A 14479-nucleotide genomic window follows, 5' to 3' on the forward strand; every position below is an offset into this window, starting at 1 on the left:
AAATCAGCTGAGAAAAGAAGTTGGAAAAACAATTGATGCAGTTGCAACTGTGACGACTGATGTGCACTATGAATACCGTGACCAGCGTATCTTGATGCACTCTGCGAAGAATCAGTCTCATAATCTTCAGGTTGTGACTTCAAATCTCACACAGGGCAGGCATTGTAGAGGCAAGACGACCAAAAATAAGATGCAGAAAGAATGTGGAAATGATGCCAAAAGACGCTGGTACACACCATGATTTAGGAGACAATGGCACTGGAAAAACAGACAGATCCAATCCAAGCAGGTGCACCCTGGACTACGCGAGTAAATGTTGGAGTTCAATGAAATCATGCCTCGTTGGCGCAGTAGGCAGCGCGTCAGTCTCATAATCTGAAGGCCGTGAGCTCGAACCTCACACGAGGCAGGTGTTTTATGGGCAAAAGCGCCTGATTCAAAAAGTTCAAAAGACTGCAACAACACTGGAAAAAAACAATGTGTAAATCAGCTGAGAAAAGAAGTTAAAAAAACAATTGATGCAGTTGCAACTGTGACGACTGGTGTGCACTATGAATGCCGTGATAAGCATATCTTGTTGACTCTGAGAAGTCTCAGTCTCATAGGTTTTGACTTCAAATCTCACATATGGCAGGAATTTGAGAGGCATGATGACCAAAAATAAGATGCAGAAAGAATGTGGAAATGACCACAAAGACACATGGACAAACCATGATTCAGGAGACAATGGCACTTGAAAAACAGACAGATCCAATCCAAGCAGGTGCACCCTGGACTACACGAGTAAATGTTGGAGTTCAATCAAAACATGCCTCGTTGGCGCTTGGCGCAGTAGGCAGTGCGTCAGTCTCATAATCTGAAGGCCGTGAGTTCGAACCTCACATGAGGCAGGTGTTTTACGGACAAAAGAGCCAACAAAACAATGGACTCAACAAGTTCAAAAGACTACTACAACACTGGAAAAAACAATGTGTACATCAGCTGAGAAAGGAAGTTGGAAAAACAATTGATGCAGTTGCAACTGTGATGACTGGTGCGCGCTATGAATACCGTGACCAGCGTATCTTGTTGCACTCTGCGAAGAATCAGTCTCATAATCTTCAGATTGTGACTTCAAATCTCACATAGGGCAGGAATTGTAGAGGCAAGACGACCAAAAATAAGATGCAGAAAGAATGTGGAAATGACCACAAAGACACATGGACAAACCATGATTCAGGAGACAATGGCACTTGAAAAACAGACAGATCCAATCCAAGCAGTTGCACCCTGGACTACGCGAGTAAATGTTGGAGTTCAATGAAAACATGCCTCGTTGGCGCAGTAGGCAGCGTGACAGTCTCATAATCTGAAGGCCGTGAGTTCGAACCTCACATGAGGCAGGTGTTTTACGGACAAAAGCGCCAACAAAACAATGGACTCAACAAGTTCAAAAGACTACTACAACACTGGAAAAAACAATGTGTACATCAGCTGAGAAAGGAAGTTGGAAAAACAATTGATGCAGTTGCAACTGTGACGACTGGTGTGCACTATGAATACCGTGACCAGCGTATCTTGTTGCACTCTGCGAAGAATCAGTCTCATAATCTTCAGGTTGTGACTTCAAATCTCACACAGGGCAGGCATTGTAGAGGCAAGACGACCAAAAATAAGATGTGGAAAGAATGTGGAAATGATGCCAAAAGACACTGGTACACACCATGATTCAGGAGACAATGGCACTTGGAAAAAATACAGATCCTATCCAAGCAGGTGCACCCTGGACTACGCGAGTAAACGTTGAAGCTCAAGACCAACATGTCTCGTTGGCGCAGTAGGCAGCGCGTCAGTTTCATAATCTGAAGGCCGTGAGTTCGAACCTCACATGAGGCAGGTGTTTTACGGACAAAAGAGCCAACAAAACAATGGACTCAACAAGTTCAAAAGACTACTACAACACTGGAAAAAACAATGTGTACATCAGCTGAGAAAGGAAGTTGGAAAAACAATTGATGCAGTTGCAACTGTGACGACTGGTGTGCACTTTGAATACCATGACCAGCGTATCTTGTTGCACTCTGCGAAGAATCAGTCTCATAGGTTGTGACCTCAAATCTCACATAGGGCAGGAATTGTAGAGGCAAGACGACCAAAAATAAGATGCAGAAAGAATGTGGAAATGATGCCAAAAGACGCTGGTACACACCATGATTCAGGAGACAATGGCACTTGAAAAACAGACAGATCCAATCCAAGCAGGTGCACCCTGGACTACGCGAGTAAATGTTGGAGTGCAAGGAAACATGCCTCGTTGGCGCAGTAGGCAGCGTGTCAGTCTCATAATCTGAAGGCCGTGAGTTCGAACTTCACACGAGGCAGGTTTTTTATGGGCAAAAGCGCCTGATTCAAAAAGTTCAAAAGACTGCAACAACACTGGAAAAAAACAATGTGTAAATCAGCTGAGAAAGGAAGTTAAAAAAACAATTGATGCAGTTGCAACTGTGACGACTGGTGTGCACTATGAATGCCGTGATAAGCATATCTTGTTGGACTCTGAGAAGTCTCAGTCTCATAGGTTTTGACTTCAAATCTCACATATGGCAGGAATTTGAGAGGCATGATGACCAAAAATAAGATGCAGAAAGAATGTGGAAATGACCACAAAGACACATGGACAAACCATGATTCAGGAGACAATGGCACTCGGAAAAAATACAGATCCTATCCAAGCAGGTGCACCCTGAACTACGCCAGTAGATGTTGGAGTTCAAGACCAACATGCCTCGTAGGCGCAGTAGGCAGCGCGTCAGTCTCATAATCTGAAGGCCGTGAATTCGAACCTCACACGAGGCAGGTGTTTTACGGACAAAAGCGCCAACAAAACAATGGACTCAACAAGTTCAAAAGACTACACTGTAAAAAATGTCCGTAGAAAATACGGCAAAAGACTGTCAAATAGCAACAGTAAAAGACCGTAAAACAAATAAACATATATTACTGTATAAAATACACAGAATTGCTGTAAATCAAGCAACAGTATGAAACATAAATTTTTACAATTAAAGTACGTAATAATTACAAAATTGTACCGTTTAAACGAAAGAAGATTGTGAAAATAAAGGAAAAATACTGTAATCTTCAAGACGGGCAATTACTCTAAAAATTACAGTAGTATTTTGTTAAAATTACAGACTTTTCTCTCATGTACATTTAAATTCACAGTAAAAATCTGTGAAAAAAATTGCAATCACATACCGTAATTTTAGCAGGGACAAGAGGTTAAAAATACTGCACGATCAGGAAAGTTCTGTAGAAAATACAGTAAAAACCTGTCAACCTGCAAAACCTGTGAACAAGCACCAATTTGTTGTTATGTTCACATTTGTTTCTCAGTGCTACACCACATGATGCTGCCTTGTGAAATAAAGCGGACAGTTACAGTTAATATGAAAACCTTACTGAAACCAAGAATGGTACCAAAAATCATTTTGTTTGTTCTTAATTTGATGGATGAAAGTGGTCAATTATTTTAGTTTAACTGATTTATTGGAAAAGAATGATGTTAATTGCTCTCACAAAGAATGCCATTGCATTTGTAAAGCCATTCCACTTCCTTTAATGCATCTAACACAAAATACATTGATGTACTTTAATGTTTCAGTCAATCTTTCAGAACTGAAATTGGATGACACATATTACCGATAGGAAATATAACAAGGTAATTGGAAAGAACTATTTTATATATACATAAAGAGAGAGAGAGAGAGAGATACATACTGTATATATAATATGTATATAACACAGTTGAATATATAGTATATACATTATATAAATACAATAGTTATTTTTACTGGTTAAATAACTTAAACATGAATGCAAATAGAATGACAAGAAACCCTCCATAATCAGTTTTAAAAATGAATGGGAACTGTACATATAGTCTATCAAATTGATTTCTAAGGGAAAAAAAATTCTTAAAAAAAAACCAATATGAAACCATGGTTTAGTTTCTGAAATTTTAATTTACTTCTCATACCTTATGTAATTTAATCTAAACTTCTCTTTACCTGTATGTGGGGTTATTTATGTCTAGAAAATACGTTTTGTTTCATGTGCCAGTGCTGTATTAACTATTGGAATCTGTTCAATAAAGTTGTATCAATATAAAAAATAAATATATAAAAATAATTTTGAAAAACTGTTTCCCATCGCCATTCAACCCTGTCTACACAGGAACGTTTTCTATTCTGTCTGTACTAGAACAGCGATTTGGGTGTTTAAAAATGGAACAATTTGGAAACGAGCTACAGAGTGAACAGTTTTCAGTCGCCTCCCTCCATGTACACAAACAGTGCTGCTTTCTCGAAATGCGTTTGCGCACTGTGGTTGCAGTCAATTGCCATGCGCGAATACGGTTTCGCGCAGGCGCGGGGAAAGATGGACCTTATACGCATGCGTGTGTGGTTCGTTGGAAAATCAAACCGCCAACGGCTGCCTGGTAAACTACAGCGTTTTCGTGTCTTCTGTGGTCTCGTGTGCGCGGAAATATTTCATAAAGTTGCTGTCTGCTCGCAGAACGGGCTGCAAACGAAGATGGAATACAAAGCAGGACATTGGCGTGTATTAATTCGACGTCACCCGGAGCATCAGCCTACGAGCTATTGGTAAGGTATGTAGAACTTCTTTTGTCGTAGTGTCAAATATTTCTTGAGTTCTTTTCATTCAGTAACACCACGTGTTTATAGGTAGAAGTTAAATGGGTCAGGAGGCATTTTGTTTCAATTCTAGACCAGCCAACATTGCTGTCTGATTTGTATTTTTTGCTGTCATTTTAGCGTGGAGAACGTTTAACACTTGCTTTGTTGGGGTCCATAAGTGAACCCCAAGCTCAGAGCTAACTCCGCCCACTTCAGACTTTTGAAAAATGCACAAAAAATGGGCGGTTGGATACTGGGAACACTGGGAAGAGGGAAAGAAAAAGGACGGAGTTTTCCAGATGAGGTGGGAGTGACCGTGAGGACCGTGATGTCCCCTAGCCAAAAAGTGAGAGTCCCACCGCAGCACTGATGCTTCAGATGAAGGATTTTTCCCCTTCAGAGTCATATTCATATCTGTGTTCAGAGTCACATTCATATCTGTGTTCAGAGTCACATTCATATCTGTGTTCAGAGTCACATTCATATCTGTGTTCAGAGTCCCCTGAGGCAGGCTTTCCAGCTTATTCCTACCCTTCCATGGATATGGGCGCAACTTCCGCTCCGTTCTATCTAAATGGGACTTTGCATAGAAACCAGATGCTAAACGTGACTATTAAAGCAATTTTAATACCAAACTACATAAACTTAGACTGCTTCACCTCAGACGGGATAATATTATTATTATTTCTCTAGCCTCTACTGGAGAGTTCAAATTGATGACATTACTTTAGATAACCTACAAGGGCATATTTAGCTAACTTTAGTAGCTTTATATCGGTATAAAAAGATACATTTCTAGTTTGTGGAGTTGCTGAAATTCTCATTTTACAAACTAATCCCTCTTAAATATGGGAATTATATTTATAAAATTATCCATGACTCAAGTTGCCAGCTCTTCATTTTGGTAAATGTCAAGTTTTGTATTAAGAATTAATGATAAATTAATACTAAAAGAATCACATCCCTGATGCACTTAGACAGTGGACAGCATGTTGTGAGAGACATATTTAACTTTGTCATAATATTAGTACCATGAACATAGCAACAGGTACTGAGCATTACAGAAAATATGATTAAAACATTTCAGCTCATTGATTTAACAAAAACGAAGCAGTATTTATTACAGCAAATATTTATTTATTTCAGAACAACCACTGTTGACACTAAATCACTTTAGTAAGCCTTTGGAAAAATCATGTTTTTGCTATTATTGTTACTGTACTGGAAGTTCCACTTCCATTCATAGCTACAGTAGACCCCCAGGAATAATGTGGTATCCAACTTATTTACTTATCTACAGCTTATAATACAAACAATGTGAACATGTGATAACAAAAATATAAATATTTACAAATTCCAGAAGAATTCCTATTGAAACAACTGTGGTTCTTTGTTAGCGTCTATAGTTAGCTGCTGTACTAGAATACATGTATTTAATGTAGCCTACTTCCGTTTTGGCACCGGAAGTTTCGCCCATATTCACATTTACAGTAGCGGCCCCAGGAATAAGGGGATAGTGTGGTGGTGGACTGTGGTGGTCCTGGGCACTACCTGTTGGCTCCAGCACCTCCTAAATGCACAATGGGGATATGTGCACGTCAGTGTCATGGCACTAAAGATTTAATAGCTCACTTGATTTTTGCAGGATGCCACAAAGCTCAAGATTCAGAGAGGACAGTTGGAGGGCTGCTCAGAGGACATAAAGGGCTTCTCTCCTGTTTAGACAAAAAGAAGACAACCTCTTTTGCCTTGTTGAAACATTCTTGCCAGATGGGGTACCAGTGGAAAGCCTGCCCCATGTATTGTTTTTGTAGTAAGTGGATCTCAGAAACACTTTAAAGACTCATTTGGATGGTAATGGATGATTTGCTTGTAATTCTTTTCTACTTTTATCATCCTCCCAGGAGCCTCTTGCTAGGCTTCAAGGCAGCTCATGCTATGCATTGACCAGCATTGGGATCCACTCAGGAGTTCCTACAGAGGTAATAATTTTTCCTCTTTAGAGGTAGTTATATGGTATAGTGTAATGCTGGCAAAATGTTTTATTTCCTTCCAGCCGTGTGCATCATATGATACAATATCAGTTATTTTTATAACTGTGTTATCTCACCTGTAACAACTGCTATCCTGAGGAAGACGGTTCAGAACAATAAGAGCCAAAACTAACAGACTGAAAAACAGCACATATCCCAGAGCAGTTGCAATAATAAACTAGAAAAGCACTCAGAGAGCGCAGACCTCCGCCATTAGCCCTATCTCCCAATAGTGAAAAGTCCTTTAAAAATTCCTAGATCCAGACGATGATCTGGATCAGTCCCAAAATCAAATCAGTTCTTCCTTTTGCCATTTCTGACATTCCCTGGAAATTTCATCAGAATCTATCCATATCTTTTTGGGTTATGTTGCCAACAAACAAACTAACAAACCCTGCGATCACATGACCTCCTTGGCAGAGGTAATAATAATTGCACTGAATGGAACTGTGCAAAATTTCGTTGTACTTGTGTACAATGACAATAAAGATTCTGGTTCAGATTTTTAGGTTTGATGGTATCCAAATTTTCAAATTTAAAAAACAAAAAAGAAATAGATGTGCAGCATTTTTTTCTAAACCAAAACTGTTGTGAGCAGAAAAAGCGCAAGGGCAAGCAAGATGACATACAGAGCTGTGGGATCAACACACACTCTAAGTGGAGAGGGTAGCACCAGTCACAGCTTAGTGTTGATTTTAGAAGAACATATAAACACAGCAACACCCGTCTGATAACTGCTTAACAGCTGGATCACTCTACATGTATGTCTGCATTTTGTGTCTGCTGTAGCTTCTGCCACAAAACACAAGGGATGTGACAAGACATTCAGCTCACGGGACAAGAAGAGATTGGGTCCCCTCCTTTTTTGAGTGAATTCAAAATTGGATAGTACTTTGCAATCAGTGCATACATGAGTGTTCAAAACTTCTAAGATGACATGATTTGGTGCTTTACCTTGTCTTTCTATTTTTCCTTACTCTTTTTTAAGGTCCTGTTTCTTCTGCTAGTGGTGACTAGGACTCCATTACTTTATACTGTCTCGGTATTCCACTCTTCTAAAAAGACGCCAGTTATCAAGGAAAAATAATGGTAAGCCTTGCAACATACCTCAATAAATTCTTTAGATTAATCTTTCTTTAAGCAACATGAAGCCATTTTATGTTTATTTTATGTAGTTTACACCAAGCACTGCATTAATCTGGTCATGTAGAAATACCCAGAATACTGCCATGCCACTGCTTTGTCCAGCTTGTTCTCAGTGTTCTGATGATCACACCATATGGGGGCCAATACAGTTTTCTGTGTGAGTCATATGTTTTCATTATGATTGATTTAAAATTCAGCGCCCATCATCTTTGTTACAGCAAAATCCTTTTGTAGCATTTAGGGTAAGTGTACCCATTAGGCCCACCAAAATCTAAGTTCACGTATTTTTCATAGATACTAAGATGGTTTATAAACATGATCATTTGTTAGAATGAAGGATTAATCCCTCATTTGAAGGTATATTTATTTACTTATGCATATTTTAGAGAACAAATTAAAGAAATGTTATGAATAAAGTCAAAAAGTCTGGCATGGGCTTAATTGGTACCTAAGTACCATTTAAGCCCATGTTCCAAATAAGCCCACAACCACGTTTATTGACAGAAATTAAAAAAAATTATTACATTTTTCAAGTAGTAAACATATATTAATTCAGTAACATGTTATACATGTTAAACACAATTTATTTTTTGAACTTGGCTTTAATGTTTGGCTTGTAACAATGGACCACCACAAACATGACTAAGTAGGCCTAAACCTAATTTTCATTGGCTTCAGTATTTAACATTTCATTGAACATTTTATTTAATATTGACAAAATTTGATTCAATATTGACAAAATAAAAAAAATGTGTTTGTTTTTAAAAGTATTAAATGACATTACAGTGAATCAACAATATCTTATTGAACTTGGATTTAATGTTTGGCTGTAACAATGATGATTTTAGGACAGTTGCTGTAATTCCTCTTTTTTGTTGGCATTTTTCTCACTATAAACAAATGATTATGCAAAATTAACTGACATAACAATTCTTCTGGTCAGTGTGTGATCTGTGATGTACTCATGTTAATGAAGTTAGTATAACAACATCCAACACAGGATTACAGCAAAAAGCTATCAAACCTCAAAATTTCATTTTTTTCTATTGAAACACATAAGATGGGCTTAAATGGAACACACTGGGCTTAAATGGTTCTACAGTGACTACCAGGGAAATGAAGATAATATGTTCTCACCAAAATGAAACAAATGTTTAAAGAAATGCCTGTAGCCTAAATATGCTGCAAAACTTGCCATCACAGTTATTCCTCTTCTGCCAAACTTTCTGAATTATCAAGGAATTCTTGTTCAAAGTTTTATGTAAGATTTATGTAAAATGAATCAGAAAACACTTAGTTTGTGTACTTATCATTTTTAATCATTAAGCAGTCTATCTATCAGTAGGGCTACATGTATTGACTAGTGATTAGCTCGCTACGCTAGCTAGCATGACTCATCTTTTCACATAAAACTAAATAGTAAGAAATTACAAAAAACTACCTGTTTATACACAAAAAAAAAAACAAATCAATAATCTCTCAAATTACATAATATGAATGTACTTAACAAGTCAGTGGCTGAAAATGGTTGAAAAGAGGTTCTTTCTGAGGGTCCCAAAACACCAAAGTTTTGAGGCGACTTTATCTGAGCCTCCTTGAGACTGCACAAATGTAGGCGGGCCTTTTTCAATATCTACAAATGTGATTGTGTCAAACAAAAACTGACATATAATTAAGAAATTGTGTGATTGGACAAAATAATGTATAGCATAAGACAGGGCCCTCTTTTTTTTTTTTTTAAATTGACTTCAAAGTCGCAAGTGGGCTTAAATGGTGCCTGGGCTTAATGGGAAGGCTTACCCTAATACAATACAATAATAACTTTATTCATCCCCGAAGGGAAATTATATAGAAATTATATATAAAACTATATATTATATTTACATGTAAAAGCAAATTCTATATTTATTTGGGTGGTCTTACAAGTAAATATATAAATAAAGAGCATAGTTTGCAAATATTTATCTTGTGGTTCAACTACCTAAAATCACAATATAACCCTTATGAATGGTTCATACCAAGGTCTTTTGCTAACACTTGTGGTTTGGGCTATGGTGTGTAGCTTTAAACCAGTGTTAATTTCGTCGACTAAAACTATGACTAAAAATGTTCATCGACAGCTTTGTTTTCCATGACAAAAACTAGACTAAGACTAACAAAAATAGATCTGTGATGACTAAAACTGACAAAAACTAAGTTTAGTTTTTGACTAGAATGTATTGTAGTTTTCGTCGGACATTCAAAATCCATGATATCTCTCCACTGTGGGTAATTCTGTCAAAAAACAATGCAGCTGTAGCTCTTCTGTCTCTCAGCTGTAGAAAGCAGGGACCCCAGGTTTGGCAGGGTGCAGAGAACATCCCACTATGACTTGGTACCAGATTTCAGTAAGACAATAAATGCTTGGACTAAAAGTAAAACCTAAAATGTGAGGACTTTTATGGACTAAAACTAAATGTACAGAAATTACTAAAATGTGACTGAAACTAAAATTCATTTCACTTAAAGACTAAAACTAAGACTAAAATTAAAAATATCTGCCAAAATTAAAACTGCTTTAAATAATGACATCAATTCAAATTTATGTTTAGTTTTACAGCAATAGCTATGTCACTTTTTGTGTGGGTCCATATCTTCTTGGATATGTGAAGGAGGGGGGAGCTCAGTGGATACAAGCCTGGGCACCACAGCTCTAAACTATAAAGGAAAAGCAAATTGCAATTAATATGTCATAACTGTCTCATTATAATCAATAACGGAAAAAGTAATTGGCTGTTGTTAGGTGATTGCTGACTTAATAGCTGGCACTTGTGGGTACATTTGCGTTTCTTCACCATATTCTATTATAGAAGCGATCTGTATGTACTGTACACACTGTTTATTTTATTCTGTTGTGCTGATTGTAAGCATGGCTTATTAGAGCCTAGTTTTTTCAAATTTACATCTGTGTAGGCATTAAACTGAAGCACTGAATCACTCTAACTTTGTTTTGTATATGTACTTCCTGCAGAGAGGATGGAGCCAGTCCAAAGTAGAACACCTGATGAACTGTGCTCGAGTCTTCAAGAAGATGAAGTTTCTTGGCCATGTGAAGCTTCCCAAGTGGAAGGCCTTCTTCAGTCAAGACTGGACTCATTACTCTTGAATCATTTACAAGTGACTTTGTTTCATCTTCATGCATTACACCAAGGACTACCTGTCATACATATGGACACAAGCTTTTTTTTCCAAGATCTAAACTGCTTTGTGAGTTTACAGACAAGTTATCAGATGTGTTGAAAGGTTTTTTATAGCAAACATATAACTGCAGAGTTTCTTATTGTTTATCAGAGAGCTTGAATCTTTTGTTAAAAGTAGGAGTATTAGGGCACTACTACAAAAATCTAGCAAATTAACTGAAATTTCACATGTTTTGTACTGTATTTTTTACAGTAAATTTCTGGCAACCACAGCTGCTGGTAATTTACCGTAAAATTTAAAGTAAGGCAGTATTAAGCTACTACTGTAAAATCTGCAAACATCAGCTGTAATTTCTCATGTTTTGTACTGTATTTTTTACAGTAAATTTCTGGTAACCACAGCTGCCAGTAATTTACTGTAAAATTTAAAGTTGGGCAGTATTTTGCTACTACCGTAAAATCTGCAAACATCAGCTGTAATTTCTCATGTTTTGTACTGTATTTTTTACGGTAAATTTCTGGTAACCACAGCTGCCAGTAATTTACTGTAAAATTTAAAGTTGGGCAGTATTTTGCTACTACCGTAAAATCTGCAAACATCAGCTGTAATTTCTCATGTTTTGTACTGTATTTTTTACGGTAAATTTCTGGTAACCACAGCTGCCAGTAATTTACTGTAAAATTTAAGTAGTTATAATAAAATACCGTTTAACATTATACGGGTCTACTGTTTTTATTACTGAGATAGATTGTATTTAGGTTTACAGGATTTCTGGTGTTTTTACAGTAATTTACCGTAAACAGGTTTGTTTCATTATCGTTATTTTTACAGCCAATCCCTGTAGAAAATGTTGTAATAGAGCTGTAACTTCTACATCAAATTACAGTAAGTTGTACAGCAAATTACCGTAAATATGGTTACAGTATAACTGTTATTTTTACAGCAAATCCTTGTATAAACGGTTACAATATTGTATTTTTTTAACAGAAATTTACAGTTAAAAAAAAACAGGTTTGAACTGTAATATTTACAGTTGTAGAATGAAAACACCGTTTTTTCTCATACATTCTCACCGTAATTTTTACAGTAAATCTCTGGTAACCACAGCTGCCAGCGTTTTACCGTAAATTTAACGGAATTTTTTTTACAGTGTACTACAATACTGGAAAAAACAATGTGTACATCAGCTGAGAAAGGAAGTTGGAAAAACAGTTGATGCAGTTGCAACTGTGACGACTGGTGTGCACTATGAATACCATGACCAGCGTATCTTGTTGCACTCTGCGAAGTCTCAGTCTCATAGGTTGTGACCTCAAATCTCACATATGGCAGGAATTTGAGAGGCATGATGACCAAAAATAAGATGCAGAAAGAATGTGGAAATGACCACAAAGACACATGGACAAACCATGATTCAGGAGACAATGGCACTCGGAAAAAATACAGATCCTATCCAAGCAGGTGCACCCTGAACTACGCGAGTAAATGTTGCAGTTCAATGAAAACATGCCTCGTTGTCGCAGTAGGCAGCGTGTCAGTCTCATAATCTGAAGGCCGTGAGTTCGAACCTCACATGAGGCAGGTGTTTTACGGACAAAAGAGCCAACAAAACAATGGACTCAACAAGTTCAAAAGACTACTACAACACTGGAAAAAACAATGTGTACATCAGCTGAGAAAGGAAGTTGGAAAAACAATTGATGCAGTTGCAACTGTGATGACTGGTGCGCGCTATGAATGCCGTGATCAGATTATCTTGTTGCACTCTGAGAAGTCTCAGTCTCATAATCTTCAGATTGTGACTTCAAATCTCACATAGGGCAGGAATTGTAGAGGCAAGACGACCAAAAATAAGATGCAGAAAGAATGTGGAAATGACCACAAAGACACATGGACAAACCATGATTCAGGAGACAATGGCACTTGAAAAACAGACAGATCCAATCCAAGTAGGTGCACCCTGGACTACGCGAGTAAATGTTGGAGTTCAATGAAAACATGCCTCGTTGGCGCAGTAGGCAGCGCGTCAGTCTCATAATCTGAAGGCCGTGAGTTCGAACCTCACACGAGGCAGGTGTTTTACGGGCAAAAGCGCCTGATTCAACAAGTTCAAAAGACTGCGAAAACACTGGAAACAACGATATGTAAATCAGCTGAGAAAGGAAGTTGGAAAAACAATTGATGCAGTTGCAACTGTGACGACTGGTGTGCACTATGAATGCCGTGATAAGCATATCATGTTGACTCTGAGAAGTCTCAGTCTCATAATCTTCAGGTTGTGACTTCAAATCTCACATAGGGCAGGAATTGTAGCGGCAAGACGACCAAAAATAAGATGCAGAAAGAATGTGGAAATGACCACAAAGACACATGGACAAACCATGATTCAGGAGACAATGGCACTTGGAAAAACATACAGATCCTATCCAAGCAGGTGCACCCTGTACTACGCGAGTAAACGTTGAAGCTCAAGACCAACATGTCTCGTTGGTGCAGTAGGCAGCGCGTCAGTCTCATAATCTGAAGGCCGTGAGTTCAAACCTCACACGAGGCAGGTGTTTTACGGACAAAAGAGCCAACAAACAACGGACTCAACAAGTTCAAAAGACTGCAACAACACTGGAAAAAACAATGTGTAAATCAGCTGAGAAAAGAAGTTAAAAAAACAATTGATGCAGTTGCAACTGTGACGACTGGTGTGCACTATGAATGCCGTGATAAGCATATCTTGTTGACTCTGAGAAGTCTCAGTCTCATAGGTTTTGACTTCAAATCTCACATATGGCAGGAATTTGAGAGGCATGATGACCAAAAATAAGATGCAGAAAGAATGTGGAAATGACCACAAAGACACATGGACAAACCATGATTCAGGAGACAATGGCACTTGAAAAACAGACAGATCCAATCCAAGCAGGTGCACCCTGGACTACACGAGTAAATGTTGGAGTTCAATGAAAACATGCCTCGTTGGCGCTCCCTGTCACCCGTCAGTCGAGCTCCATAAATCATCTAAGAGCCAATCCGGTTGCTTGATGCTACCAAGAATTCTACCAAGATTTGACCAATGAAATGCCACCCTGCTACCAAGAATTGAGAGAACCAATCACCTTTCACAGCGCTCTCCACGATTTGACCAATCAGAATGACGAGTGCTACCAAGATTTAGAAGAAGGCCGCGCCCCCTTTGGTCGCCTTCGACAACTTTTCCGAAAGCGGTAAGTACGGGTATCCCTCAGTTATTACGAAGTTTTACTTTTAATACTTAAAATCAAATGATTAAAATTACATATTGCAGATAGCGTGATTCAACCGACATTTTAGCACGCAGTTGAACATTTAATTACGTTGCTTTTCGAGTATATCTGAAATAATTTCTTGAAATCGCCCGGGAGAGTAACAAATCTCCACTCATTCTTATCCATATTTTGAATTTGGCTC

The 14479-nt window shown here is 38.0% G+C and overlaps 8 non-coding genes across 8 annotated transcripts; all 8 read left to right on the forward strand.

The window, feature by feature from the left end:
- Window positions 1-336: 336 nt before the first annotated feature.
- On the forward strand, window positions 337-409 carry trnam-cau. Its single transcript has one exon. It is a non-coding gene; the product is annotated as a tRNA-Met (tRNA).
- Window positions 410-1309: 900 nt separating this feature from the next.
- On the forward strand, window positions 1310-1382 carry trnam-cau. Its single transcript has one exon. It is a non-coding gene; the product is annotated as a tRNA-Met (tRNA).
- Window positions 1383-1802: 420 nt separating this feature from the next.
- trnam-cau lies at window positions 1803-1875 on the forward strand. The gene has a single exon. It is a non-coding gene; the product is annotated as a tRNA-Met (tRNA).
- A 412-nt stretch (window positions 1876-2287) lies between these two features.
- Window positions 2288-2360, forward strand: trnam-cau. Its single transcript has one exon. It is a non-coding gene; the product is annotated as a tRNA-Met (tRNA).
- Window positions 2361-2762: 402 nt separating this feature from the next.
- On the forward strand, window positions 2763-2835 carry trnam-cau. The gene has a single exon. It is a non-coding gene; the product is annotated as a tRNA-Met (tRNA).
- Window positions 2836-12546: 9711 nt separating this feature from the next.
- On the forward strand, window positions 12547-12619 carry trnam-cau. The gene has a single exon. It is a non-coding gene; the product is annotated as a tRNA-Met (tRNA).
- Window positions 12620-13038: 419 nt separating this feature from the next.
- On the forward strand, window positions 13039-13111 carry trnam-cau. The gene has a single exon. It is a non-coding gene; the product is annotated as a tRNA-Met (tRNA).
- A 408-nt stretch (window positions 13112-13519) lies between these two features.
- Window positions 13520-13592, forward strand: trnam-cau. Its single transcript has one exon. It is a non-coding gene; the product is annotated as a tRNA-Met (tRNA).
- The last annotated feature ends 887 nt before the right edge of the window (window positions 13593-14479 follow it).

Source organism: Cheilinus undulatus, linkage group 2 (genome assembly GCF_018320785.1).
Source record: "Cheilinus undulatus linkage group 2, ASM1832078v1, whole genome shotgun sequence".
In the NCBI taxonomy this organism is placed as follows: Eukaryota; Metazoa; Chordata; class Actinopteri; order Labriformes; family Labridae; genus Cheilinus; species Cheilinus undulatus.